Raw genomic sequence first — 14,421 nt, forward strand, 5'->3', positions numbered from 1 at the left:
ACCATGTCAAATCACCTACAAAAGAAAATCTACGTCACCTGTCTCGGAAGTTAAAGTTGCTGTTGTTGCGTGTGTATGTATTTGAAATTGTGTGGTCCTGTTGAATACAAAAGAAAAATCTGGGTCCATTTAGTTGTCCATCTTCAAATTTGAATTTTAACTATCTCAGAATGTCCAAGTTCGTCCATTTTTTTCCACGCAGGGAAAATTTTGTACCATTCAAATGAATGAGAGAAGGCCATTTCAAAATTTGGCCACTTCGATCACTCATAGTGCGACATCTTCAAATTCGAATTTTGACTAGATCAGAATTTTGTCTAATTTTTGTCCACTTTTGTCCAATCAAGAAAAACGTTTGTACCATTCAAATAAACGAGGGAGGACCATTTCAAAATTTCGGCCACTTCGATCACCTTTAATGCAATATCTTCAAATTCGAATTTTATTTAGCTCAGAATTTTGTCGAAATTTTGAAATTTTTTACCACCAAGGAAAACTTGTGTACCATTGAAATAAACCAGAGACGGTCATTTAAAAATTTGGTCACTTCGATCACCTATAGTGAGACATTTTCATATTCGAATTTTACCTATCTTGATGGTACAAAAAAATAAAAAAAAAATAAATAAATAAAAAGGAAATTCTAAGTTAGTTACAATTCGAATTTAAAGATATGCTACTGGTGATCGTAGTGACCAAAATTTTGAAATTATCCTTGATTGTTAATTTAAATGGTACGAATTTTTTGATGCAGGTATGTACGAAAATTGGACAAAATTCTGAGCTAATTAAAATTCGAACTTGAAGAAGTCGCACTACAGGTAATCGAAGAGAGAATTTTTTGAAATGATCCTCCCTCGTTTATTTTAATGGTACAAGATGTTTTGTTGGTGGTACATGAATGCACAAATATTGAACAAAATTCTAAGCTGTTAAAATTCGAATTTGAAGATGTCGCACTACAGGTGATCAAAGTGGCCGTAATTTTGAAATAGCCCTCCTTTGTTAATTTGAACGGTACAAATTATTTTCTTGGCTGGAAAAGATGGATAAAAATTGGACAAAGATGTCGCACTACAACTAAATGGGCCCGAAAATTCTTCTAGAAGTTTCCTTCTGAAACAATAAATTGAAGCTGAGAGACATTAACAATTCATAAAGAATATATATTTTAAATGTGTATGCTAAACAAGTAATATTTTCAAAGTAAGTAAGCTTGTTTTCAGAGGAGGACATTTCCATTTTGTTCGACAGCAAAAGCTCAAACTTCACCAGGGCTCTATTTTTTGGTCTTTTTGTATCTTCATAGCAGTTTCAAGTCTCGTAAGGAGTATATGCAGCTATGAAACAACCCAGATGTTTTTTTTTTCTTTTTTTCACATTCGACAGAGTTCATCCCAAAAAAACCGTTGAAAAATGTATTTCGGGAAGAAATGAGCAACAATTTCGAAAATGAGCTTTACAGTTAAAATATTTGGTTTACAAAACCTAAAACTCGTCACTCAGCAGTTACTTTCTGAGATAAGGACATAAATTCCCGAGTTTTCCTTTAAAGAGTTTATGAGAGTATTTAAATATAATCTTGTGTTTCTTTGATACGCACCTCGGTCTCTCGAAACGTAACTTTCCTACTAAGTCTTCTGTTATGTTTTCCATAACTTTACCTTCTTCCCATTCAAACTCCATGTCTCGCTCAAATGAGTTTATTCTATTTAAAATATCAATATTATACATCGTAAATTATTGCTGTTTAAAACGGACAATGTTACACTAGAAGAAAATATTCTAAAATTGACACATAATTGGATACAAAAACTAATTTCCAGTGGATTTATTTTCAATTAAAACAAGCTTTTGAACACAGGCTTTTAATACAATAAAAACTGCCTTCAACAGGCCTCTTATTAATAGGAAGTTTATTTTAAACGGAAATATATCCCGGTCCCATGAATTAGGAAAAAAAAAAAAAAGTGTTCTCTTTATTAGGCGGAACCTGTGTTGCGAAAAACGCATGTTAAAATATACTTCTTAACGGAAATTTTCAAGTTCCAGAATGCAGCATTTAGAACAATTGTAGACATTCTGTAAGAGGTAAGGTATATGAACTACGTTGTCTGTAAAGGTCTGTGTTTACTTGTTCTGTACTTACACATTTAACCTTTAGTCCACCGCTATGTAAGGCCCTAGGTACCGTGCGAGTTTTTGAACGAAGTGCAATGTACAGTTATTTCCAAATACCAATAACTCGTTCTCTAGCTGGTATAGAGACATGGAACAAGGAGTATAATGTACACAATAGATCAGAAGGGAGTCAAAAATAGAGGGAAAAGTCTATATATAATATAAAGTAGATGTATTTTAATTTCACATACTGAGCTGTTTCAACCCGAATAAACCAAATGTATTCAAGAAGCCTTGGATGCTTGCGGAGCTGAAAACATTAAAAGTGAACTCGTCTCAGTCATTTCAGTTCAATTTCAAAGATCATAACAAGATTAGAAGAAGGGTGATTAGGACTTTGTAGTGCATTTGAGTAGTTTGATTCAATAACAGAACAGAATCCAAGACCAATCTGACAAGCATGTCTTCAAAACGCACAGTTAATATACGCGAAAAATCCTGGCATACAATTCTTGTCTAATGTAAATAAAGTGTTCCTGGAAACAACGACGCACGAATTTCAGATTTATCGGCAAGTAACATTGCTTGTTTGAAATACTGTCTCTAAACACCCCGTGACATGGAAGGAACATTTTCAATGTACATTAATGTTTTGACTGATAAATGTAGGTTTTTGCCAGAAAACACCGAAAAGCACATAGTTGTGTATTGTAACATGAATGCATCATAGTTATGCACCAAGTATATGTAGTTCAAGTAATACAAGTTTATTTCTCTAAAGATAATAAAATTCCTCATTTAAGTTTAGCTTTTGATTGGTGCATATTTTCCCTTTTTAGTGCATATATGCATATTTTCGTGATTTTTAGCGCATATTTGCATGCATATTTTGCCATTTTTTAGTGCATATCGATCCGAAGTCTAATCATCTTACAAAGAGTGAAAAATAGCTTGATTGGACCGGGACTCGAACCCAGGAGCTCAGGCATACCGTGCCGATGCGTTAACTGTGCGTTTACCATGCGATGTAAAATAAGCGAGAGAGCACCGACTGCAGGAGTGAGAGAGTGTTTGGCTGTTCTGAGAAGCGGACTGGGTGACGTAGTGGTCAACGTATTGGCACGGTATGCTGGAGAACCCGGGTTCGAGTCCCGGTCCAGTCAAGCCACTTTTATATTTTTTGTAAGTTGTTTATTTCGCACCTACAAAGGATTGTGGTGTGTAAAATAAATCGGTTGTTTCCTCCTTCATTAATATATTTTTATATCATATTTAATCGCAACTGTGAAACCAGTGTTAATTTCGACAAAGTAAGTCTGAATAAAGAATACTATTACATAATTGAAAGTTTCAAGAATAAACGTAAGACATTTTAACCATAGTGTATTAATATAAAAATTTTACATCAAATCAGCAGCTATTTTTTTCACAGTATTATACCTGAACACAATAGTACTTATTCTAAAATTCCTCGTGTAATAAAGAATACATTTCTTTACTTATTTTTTCAGGAGTGTTTTCTGTATACTATGTGTTGAAGAGTCACCGTAATTAATTATATTCACAACTTCATTCTGATATTTGGTTCGCGGTGGAAAGCATTAAAATTTTAACGCATTACGGTTGTTCAGATCCTACCTTAAAATGTAGATGCAGTCTGTGCTGAAAGGACACTAAATTCCAATGCAACTAACGAAAATTAAGTGTAATTTTAACAGCTATTGCATTGAATGAAGAAAACAGCACACTAAACTCTAACTTAGAGGAGCAAATATTGTCATGTAGTTCATTGCCCTATCTACAATGAAATCGTGGTTTTCACACACAAATTTGGGGGTGAGAAGCGTTTAGCAAGAAGCGTTTACGCTCTGGAAGTATTTACTGAAACTATATTGGATCTAATGAAGCGCGAATCATTTTTAGGTAAGTTCTTGTTTATTAAATAGATTTATCTTCTGTACAAGTGACAGAAAAAAATGTATTTTTAAAGAAGCCTTAAATTCTGTTTTTTCACTAAGCCGTTTCCCAAATGAGCGGCCCAGACATTTTTCACTGTACCGACATATGAAGTACAAACATGGTGGTTATTGTTTTAAGTGTACGAATAGCAGACCGGAACTCAATCGCAAATTTCAACTAGTTAGAATCATCGCACGAGCGAAAAGAAGTGTTCTTCATAATCAGCTAGCTTTTAGAACACTAAAAAAATCAGTAGAAATGTACATTCCATTCATTATGGATGGAATTTCGAAGTATTTATTGGACTTCTTTTACGAATCTATAATTACACTCATGTGCAAAATTATTGTCGCATGTCTATAAATATGTTGTTGTAGGAATATAATTTGATAAGGAATTCGCCGGGTATTTCTTATAATGGTTAGTGTGTGTATAATCGGCAAAGATGTGTATGTGGCAAATTTCATGTCAAAAGAGCGGTAACTAAGAACAATAAAACGAAAATAAAACTTTCTTGTCCATTTAGCAAGATTTTGTTTTACTCATTCTAATTTTCGTATTTATAATTCTTCCCCTGTGAAATTTACCACAAATATACAATTCTCGATTATACACATAGTATAAGTATTAAAAGTGCCCTGCAACATCATTATAAAATTATATTCTTACAAGAAGACAGTTATAGATATGCGACAATCATTTTGGACAGGACAGGAGTGTACATAAAATGTAAATTGTAAAAAACAAGCTCTGATATATGTATGTAAATTGTAAAATATATATAGCCATATATGCATGTACTTACGTACGTAAGTTATAAGTTCATGTAATTAACAGTTCGTTTAGAAACAGTTTCAAATTCTACGGCTTATACAATCCGTTATAGTAAGAGATGCATTTCCAATCAGGTTTTCATTCTGTGACACACTTAAGTCTGATGTCGAAAAATGGTATTTGCGGCCAGAGCTAATTGTTAATGGCTTCTTCAAAAATGTAAGAATATGAGAGAAAGGAATGTAGAATTTAATGTGTGGAGTTGAAGGCCAGTAGAATGAATTACCCTCATGAAAAAAAAAAAAAAAAAAAACGTATAATGTAACCTATGATTTTTCGCAATTATTCCATTTTCCGTACGTTTATGGGTAAAATTCAGTTATTAGTAAGTGGAGATAATAGAAAGCAATCCATCTAAGAAAATATTTCCAAAAAAGATAATAAATTAATAAAAATATAAGCAAAAAACAAAATTATGCTCAGTTTTGTGTATATTGGCAATAATGCTTTCGAGGGAATTTTGCAATAGCAGAGCACAGCTGCACAGGAAATTTCACGATTTGTAGTTTCGTAGTATCCAGAAGTTGAATCAAGGAACTGGAAACTGGAGTAAAATATTGCAAGAACCGAAACATTATAATAAGGAAATAACTTTTTGTTTCCTCTAATGACGTATTTATTCAGAATTCGTGTACTAGTAGTAAGAGCGATTGTTTTCAGTTTATGGTATGGTATGTCTATTTCTCTCTTCTCCGGGGCCGCGGTGGCGCAGTGGTAGAGCGTTCACCTCTGGTGCTTGGGGTCCCGGGTTCGATCCCATCCCCCGCCAAGTGAACTTTGTGGTGGACAAACACCGTGTGCGTGGGTTTTCTCGGGGTTCTCCCGTTTCCTCCCACTTTCTTCATTCCACCATTTCATCCATTACTCATTATCACCGTCTCCTTTAGCCTAACCGGCATAACCGTGGGACGTAAAACTCAAAGATTTCATTTCATTTCATTTTTTCTCTCTTCTCCATTTTTGCACAGGAGAAGAAACTTCAACTCACTTCGAGTGTGTCTGCGAGTCAGGAACAGAAAAAAAAATAAACATGCGCGAACTGCAGCCTTACAGTTACAGTGAATGTTGTGGTGTGTGTGTGTGTTTTCTTTTTAGAGTGTTGACTGTCTGTTTCTCTCTTTTTCATATCCACAAGTGCAAGAAATGCAATCCTAAGTCTGTGTAAGGAATAAAAAATGCTTTCTTTAAACAAAACTAAAATATTGGAGCTCTGTTTCTGAGAAACACGAATGCTTCCAAAATATGCCACGGATATTAACTATAACCATAACGTTCTTCCGAATTATACAGTAGTGTGAAAAACTGATAATAAAGTGATGTAACAGGTATAAGGTTTTTTTTTTTTTTTTCCTAGCGTGAGAACACATTAAATATAACAAATTTTTAGGATTACAAATTATCAGTTTACGTGTTGGTGTATGCCTATTCGTTTTCACATTCGAGCGACGAAAGAAGAAAGAGTGGTGATAGTTATAAAAATTGAATACGAGATTTCAATGAATTCAAGTTACATGGCCCCTACATATCGAAAACATGATTTTTCGATGTCTCCGCATCTATTCGTCTGTCGGTTCGTCACGCTTTTACATGCACTCAAATAGAGGCCATACTGGTCAACGTATCTGGACGAAATTCTAGACATAACGTTTTAATAACATACTATCGTTTCGAATTTTATATCCTTCGACACCTAAAAGTAAGGGCAGTTTACTGAATGATGACAATTTAAAGTAATTCAATTTTCTCAAACAAAAAGCTGTGACGATTTTATTTATTTCTTAAAAAATATATATTTTCTTAACCGTAGTATCAATCATTTTTCTGAAAAAATACATATAGTGTAATTTACTGTATGGTATACGTTCTTTTTGCATAATTCTCTCAACCACATTTCATAAATAAACGTATCATTAATAACCTAACAATATGACAACTCGTTCGTCATGTAAACATTAAGAAGGAGTAGTTTACTCTTAGGGTGAGCTTTCCCCCGATGATTTTATCATTAACGCATTAGGCAGTTTTGTTCATATTTCGTAAAAAAAAATGTTTCATTAAGAAACTAACATATAGTATAAATGGTTTATTCCGATAACATAGAGAGGGAGACGTTTTCTCAAGAGTTAATTTTTTTTTACAATTTTCTCAGTAATAACTGAGAAAATTTTCTTGTAATCTCAGTAAAAATATTTTCTGTAGTAATCTTACAATATGGTATAACTCGCTTGTTCTGAAAAGAAAAATCCAAAAGAGATAGTTTGCCTTCACAGTGAATTTTTTCCCGTCGATTTGCTTAAAAATTACTCGATATACTTGGTCCAGATTATAAATAATTTACAATATGGCATAAATTGTTTATCCTCAAAATTAGATAGAATTGTATACCTTTGAGGGTAAGTTTTTCCCCGATGACCTTCCCAAAAACAACTCAGGAGATATTCGTTGTTCATATTTCATAAATAACCTATCTGTTTAGTATAATTCCCTCATCCTGAAAATCTAGAAGTGGTATATTACTTCTGACAGTAATCTTTACCCTGCGATGTTCTCAGTAACGACTCAGGCGATTGTGTTCGTATTTCATAAATAAATGTTTTACGAAAACACTAACAATATAGCATAGCACGTTTGTCCTGAAAAGATTGTAAGCATATGGTTCAGCTCATGGAAAATTTTCACTTTTTAAGTGAACCTCGTATGAAAGCACTCTTAAAAATTTGTCTCTCGGCAAACAAAGGAATATGCATATATGTGTGTGTCGCGTCTGCGACAAAAAGCTTGAACCCTCTCGTCTCTCCAAATACGGTGGTAAAATTCAGCACAGGGACCAAATTTTGTCTCTAAAAGTTCCTGCCTATGGGTTGTCATTTTTAGCTCTGACATCAACAGTTTGCATCACAAGCCTCTGTTGCATAGAAACGCAAGAAGACGGAGAGAAAAATTGAGTGAGTCTGACTGGTGCAACTAACATAACGTGGAGCCACATAGTGTCGAAAAATAATGTTTTATTTTAACTAGTGCAGCGTACTATTCTAAATAAGAAAATGTAAAGTCAAATACGAACATGCAAATGAGCAAAAAACCAATTTACGTTTGAATAATGAAAATGTTGCCGAGAGAAAGAAAATCAAAGTCTTAAACGTTTGTGTTATCACTGATCGTAAAGTCGTCTTGACGACAAGGAGTAGCAGCGCAATGGAAAAATTTCAAGACCACCTGAAAGAAGATAGGATGATGGCAAGGAACTTCGTCTCTCCAACTTCAAGTGCATCCCCTTGGAACCCCTAGAAATTATCCTTTTCCGCATTCAAGTGAGTGAAAAGTGACAGTGCGAAATTACGGAAACTAACGATGTAGTGTAGTTCAACCGGTAATCCGCGACAACTGCGTCTTCCGCGGTTACAGTGAAATATATTGGGCCAAGTGTTAAATTTAATTTTTATATTCAATTATTCAAATTAAAGTGCCAAAGTGTAATTTATCTTGTATTAGTGAAGTTTCAGTGTTATTGATTAAAATCAAGAAAATATGATTACACGTATCCTTTGATTATAATTTATCAAAATTATCATTATGATTTAAATTCGTATGTTAGAATTCAAGTTAACCTAATGTACTTTTCTTTCTAGCATAAATAACTAAAGCCTATGCAACATAATAATTTTCGCATTATTAAATTGTATCGGCATTGAGAATACGATTAGAACCAGCTTTTATGTTAATTACCCAGAATGTTCTGACCCGAACTCTGAACCGTCTTGTCCAGTGGTCGGCGGCTTTGGTAGAAAGTCCAAACTGCTATTGAAGTTTCAAGGAGACGTCCGAAACATAAAGGGTCAAATCCCGGACTGTCATAGATGTCTTCTAAGCCCTCCTAATGAACTGCAGGAAACGAACCCAGTACCCTCATAAAATGGCTCCCGAACAGGGACATTCGGTAAAACTGCGTAAAGGCGACGTTAATTGTATGTTTTATTGAGATAAATTGTTGTGCCTTCTAGTGTTATTTAATTTTGTTTTAGCAGTAACAAATTGAGCATCATGTCCGTAAACAGAGAAATAATACCTGTTTCGCATGAAATGCGGAAAATTTGGAAAAAAACAGAATGTCTAATAGTAGAACTTCAATTTAGATACAGCAAAGAACCATTTACATTCTTAGAAATTCAGAATGCTTTAAAAGTGGATCAGGAAGTATGTGAGATTCGAAAAAGAGCTAAGCAAGAAATTGCAAAATCTATTTTAGAAAGGAACATAGAATACAGGGCTGAAATTGAAGATAAATTTGTTGCTAAAATGCGTGAATTACGTAAATCTGATCTCTATGAAAAAGTCAAAGATGAGTATTTTTGAAACAGAATTTGTTTCTTTGTCAGACATTGAATATAAGTTGAAAGTTCATTGCGAAAATGAGATATTGTACACATTGCGAAAGAAAGGTTAGCTGAAAGGATATACAAAAAGCATTTAAAGTATCACAATGTTAATGGTAATTACGGTTCCAGTGATGACCGGAAGGCAAATTGTAAAATCGTGCTACGCAAACGGGTTAGGTTTGCTGATTCTCCTGAGATTATAACATTTGCGCATTCTTCTGCAAAAACTACTAATGATGAAAGTACTCAAAATTACTATAGTTGTAAAAGCAAGTCAGTACCATTGGAAATAGTTGCTGAAATTAATTTAGAATGGGTTAGACATGAGTTTGAAGATATTTTGTGGGACGTTGCTCCCGTAGTCCAAAAAATATACACACAAACAGTCGAAAATGATTGTGTTGATGGTTGTACTATTTTACCACGTGTTAGTTCTCAACCATCAGCTATTATTTTAAATCAAGCCAGCATTAAATTTCTTGATAATAAATGTGAACAGGTTGAAAAAATATCCAACTGTAAATTAAATGTAGAAAAAGAAGTAATTCCTGTTCTTAGTCGCGTTAAAGTTGAGTTAAACAAGGCCAAGGAATTTATTGTGTTTTCTTTAAATAGTATTGTTGTAGTTAGAAGTAAGGCAGAAAAAGAAAAAAAAGTAACGAACGCAACCTAGCTGTTGAAAAGAAGGTTTCTCGACCGCGACCCCCAAACCATCGAGTTGGCCACGCCTACTGCAGATACCTATGTCAATCAGCGATCAGCTGCTTCCGTTATTGTTTGTTTTGTAAAGAACAAAAAACATTCTTGGGTGGAATGTGTGCCTCACTACTAAAAGGTTTGCGAAAGTAGTAATGAATTGCGTTGAAAAAGAAAGCAAGAGTAGGCAGTTCACGCATCCTTGTAGTGTATTATGTTTGATAAAGCAAAATTGCTTTCTCGGCACCTTGCTAACCAGTAAATTAGAATGTGTTCCATTTCACAAAACTTGTTTGTTTTTTGTCTGTTACGGTTGCTGAGGTACGTTATGAGCAGAATAGTTTTTTTAAGATGTGATTTGAAAGTCAAAATAATACAGGTAAAGCAAATGGGATGTGTTACTTTTTGCGTAGTTATTTGCACACAAATTATGAATTTAGAAGATAATAAAAATGGATTTATGACTTGTAGGCCTTATGATAGTAACAATAACTCAGTAACGTGAGTAAAGAAATTAAAAACCTGTCAAGAAAATTTCAGTAGGTTACAAAATGTTGTTCGTCAAGTTGTAATTGTTCAGATACATTTGCCCATTCAAGTCTCCCTTTAGCTGTTATGAATGCTAGAGCTGTTGCTAGTCGTAGAGAAGTAGAGAAGCAAAGGAAATATAACAACCTCCTTGATAAATTTATTTTTGCTCGAATTGCCATCGAGACTAGTGGTGCTTGGGAATCAGCAAGTCTTGATATTATTAGAGAAGTAGGCAGACGCATTTCTATCGTTACTGCAGATATTCGTTCAACATCTGTCGTAATTCAACGCATATCTATTGCTATCCAACGTAGCAACGTGTCGTCGGTTCTTGGCACCTTACCACATGGAAAAGAACTAGATGAGGTTTTTCTTCTCTAACACAAAGGACAACATTGAACATTTATACAACTGGACGACATACTATACAAGTAAGGTGTAATATCATTGAATGGCGTAGATTTACATGAATTTCGAAGGAAGACAAATTGTATTTCTTAAGGGACAATGTGTACATAATTTCAGCCTTCCTGTATGAATTCAAAAGAATATGTGAATAATGTAGAAGCAGTTTGGTAAATTCTAAGAAATGAGTTCATTTCTTTTAATAATATCTATTTGCTAGTTCGTTATAGCAAGAAGCACCGGCAACATAAAAAGAAAATACATAAAGTCAGACGAAAATTTAAAAAAAAGTCAAACATTTTTGTATTGTTTTCGTAAATTTTCAGTTTGTTCGTAAAGTTTCTTTGAGAAATAAATGTCATAGTCAATGTAATGCACTAACAAGTAGTCGTAAATGTAAAGATGTTTTGTTGCACCACGACAACCAATATTTTGCGTGTATTTTTGAAAGAGATGATGAAAACCTCAAATTGAATCATAGTAGCAACTTAGCAGTTAATAATTTAATAAAGAGGTCAGGTGCTGACCACGTATCACCTGTAGTTAATAAAAATTACAAACCTATTCAGGAAGAATGTGGTAATTGGGTGAACAAACCCCTTACGTATAAGTGCTTCGAAGACGAATGTAAGAATAAAATTAAATGTCAGTCACCAATTACTATTAGTGATGTGCCATCAGCTGATCGTGATGCAGTAACAAATGTCAAGCACGCAGGTAATCGGAAAAACCTAGTGAAACGAAAAAGTCAATCTAGTGTTCAATCTGAATACAGTGGAATTGGTGTGCATAGAAAAACATCACGAAAGAAAAGTAATTGCGAGTCAAGCAGTAATAAGTTAGTCAATTTCTTGTGTAATACCGTCATCATAAATATTGAGAAACCAATTTTGTGTTTTGAGCTACTGCTTCCTAAAGCAATCAGAACTGGTGAAAACCACATAGTAGTTTATACATTCACATTAGTCGTTTGTTGGCAAATTAAACTTTTCGAAATTGTTTTTGTGTTAAAAAAAAAAAAAAACCTCTACTAGGTGTAGGGTAAACAAAAAGCTCGTTGAGCCGGACTGCTTGTATTGTATGAAGTTGACACTTGCAATGATTTTGGTAATTAAGAAAAAGTGTAAAAATATAATTACTCTGTTATATTTGTAGTACTTGCATAGTACGTATCGGCATCAGTAATCGTCCCACTATGTGACCTCCGGACGGCCGAAGCCTTTTTATCAAAAAGAAAACATATTCTAAGTGGCGTACCACGGCATAAGATGAGATTCCCTCCCACTTTTGGATAACATTATATTTATGTAAAGCCCAGCGCAGGCAATTATTGTATTCCCTTCTTTATTCTTTTAAATTTTAACCTTTTTACTCTATCTTTAACCCTGATCTCGGGGTTGGAAAATTATAATTTTAATGTGGGTGGTGTCTTCTAAATTTCGGAGGGCAGACACTTTAAAAGGTGTAATGGTCTGACAAACCATCCACTGCTCAGTCCATTCCTGGTGAATTCCTAAACGGAATGTAATGCAAAGTATTCTGCTTAATTAATATTATTGTAGATTTAAGTAAAACTTTGATATTGTAATTAATATTTTGAAAATGTTTACGCGTATTCTTACTTGAATTTAATTTGTATGTGATATCATAGTTTCATAGTAGCAATAATAATTAAACTAATACTACTACTAATAAGAAACTAATGAAAACGAGTATACATTTATAGTGTTAGTTTTCCAATGTATTCGAAGTTGTTTTTAATGAAAGTAAACATTGAATATGAATGCTTTCTTATAATAGGAATAAAATTAATTCGTGTAAAACTTAAAGAGCACAAGGAACTACACTAGTAAATATTTTGTTACAATAATTATTCAGTATATTTATAAGCATAATATTTTTGCATTTAATGATAAACAATTCCAGTAATTAGTTACTCATATCCTCAAATGTATTATTTTGAAAGAAAACAATAATAACTTTGTTTATATTTTGATGTGTTTGAAATTTTGGCACTTAAGTATTTTAAAAAACAATAAATATTAATATAATAAAGACATTTAATAAACTTTATTAAAATTATGGCCCACGTGTTCGTTACCGTACTTCCGAATGGACTTTAAAAAGTTTTCGGCATATCATCACAAGAAGATTTAATCGATTTAACTCTTTGAAGACCAGTGGAAGAAACTTGATGACAAGAGTGGAGTGATCAGTGTTGCAGGGTTCTGTTTGTTTTTCAGCTCTCAAAAGAAACGTCTTGTCGAGCGCCTATGTAGCCATATGGTTTGGCTCATGGAATATCAAGGAAGAAAATTTTAACTTTTTAAGTGAACCTCATATAAAAGCACTCTTAAGAATTTTTCTCTCAGCAAACAAAGGAATATCCATATATATATGTGTGTGTGTGTCGCGTCTGCGACGGAAAGCTTAGTGAACCCTCTCGTCTCTCCAAATACGGTAGTAAAATTCAGTACGGGAACCAAACTTCGTCTCTAAAAATTCCTGCCTATGGGTTGTCATTTCTAGCTCTGACATCAACAGTTTGCATCACAAGCCTCTCTGTTGCGTAGAAACTCGAGGAGACGGAAAGAATAATTGAGTGAGTCTGACTGGTGCAACTAACATAACGTGGAACCACAGTGTCGAAAAGTAATGTTTTATTTTAACTAGTGCAGCGTACTATTCTAAATAAGAAAATGTAAAGTCAAATACGAACATGCAAATGAGCAAAAAACCAATTTACGTTCGAATAATTCTAGGAAAAACGTTCTTCTAGGAAAGTTTTCCAAAACACATTATTTTATTCGCAATTTCCCAAATAAATGATTCAATGATAGCTGCAGCCTAACGTGAGTCAGTGTAAGAAATTCGAGCGAAAAAGTAGAGTGCGTTTATTCCGTACCCTTTCTTAAATATATTTTTAAATGTTACACCTAATCACAGTTTTCCGAACAAAATCGAAACTTCTTTTTAAATGTGCTTTGTTGTGGTCAAATGGTTCAAGTGCATTGGTTCTTTATTTGATTTCCAGTGAGAGCTAATGTATTTTCGTCCAAGAGATGTGACACATCGGTGCAAAGAAAAAAGTGTTTTAATAAGCCTAACCAAGCTAATCAATAATACAAAGAAATAATACAATTTTACGAAATTATCGAAGAAACTTTTTAATATTAGGTTGATGCGACTGAAATGTCCAAACGATGATTGTCAATTCCAAAGGTAAAAAAGTGAAAAATACAATTCCAGGTTAATCAGTGGCCCCTAGATAAAGCTATCCTAATAAGAAGTGATTAAGATACCAAAAAAATGTTTTAATCGCTGGGAGACATGTTAGGAGAGTACAGAGTGTGAGAGTGAGTTTAATACTAAAAATCATGGATAACACTAGTTAACTTTTTGTTTGTTACATGAGAAAAATCACCTGATCTTAAAGGAACTTTTTGCGCTGAATTCGAATATGCACTCGGTTTCTTTCCATCACGTACAGTTTTCCCGT

At 33.7% G+C, this 14,421-nt stretch overlaps 1 protein-coding gene across 2 annotated transcripts in view; it reads left to right on the forward strand.

Annotated features, from left to right (window-relative positions):
• LOC145670279 (putative cytosolic Fe-S cluster assembly factor AAEL012261) overlaps positions 1 to 14,421 on the forward strand; it is a 262,772-nt gene that overhangs the window by 94,348 nt on the left and 154,003 nt on the right. The gene's annotated exons all lie outside the window — the stretch shown is intronic.

Source organism: Thermobia domestica, chromosome 14, assembly GCF_964235325.1.
Source record: "Thermobia domestica chromosome 14, izTheDome1.hap1.1, whole genome shotgun sequence".
Classification (NCBI taxonomy): domain Eukaryota; kingdom Metazoa; phylum Arthropoda; class Insecta; order Zygentoma; family Lepismatidae; genus Thermobia; species Thermobia domestica.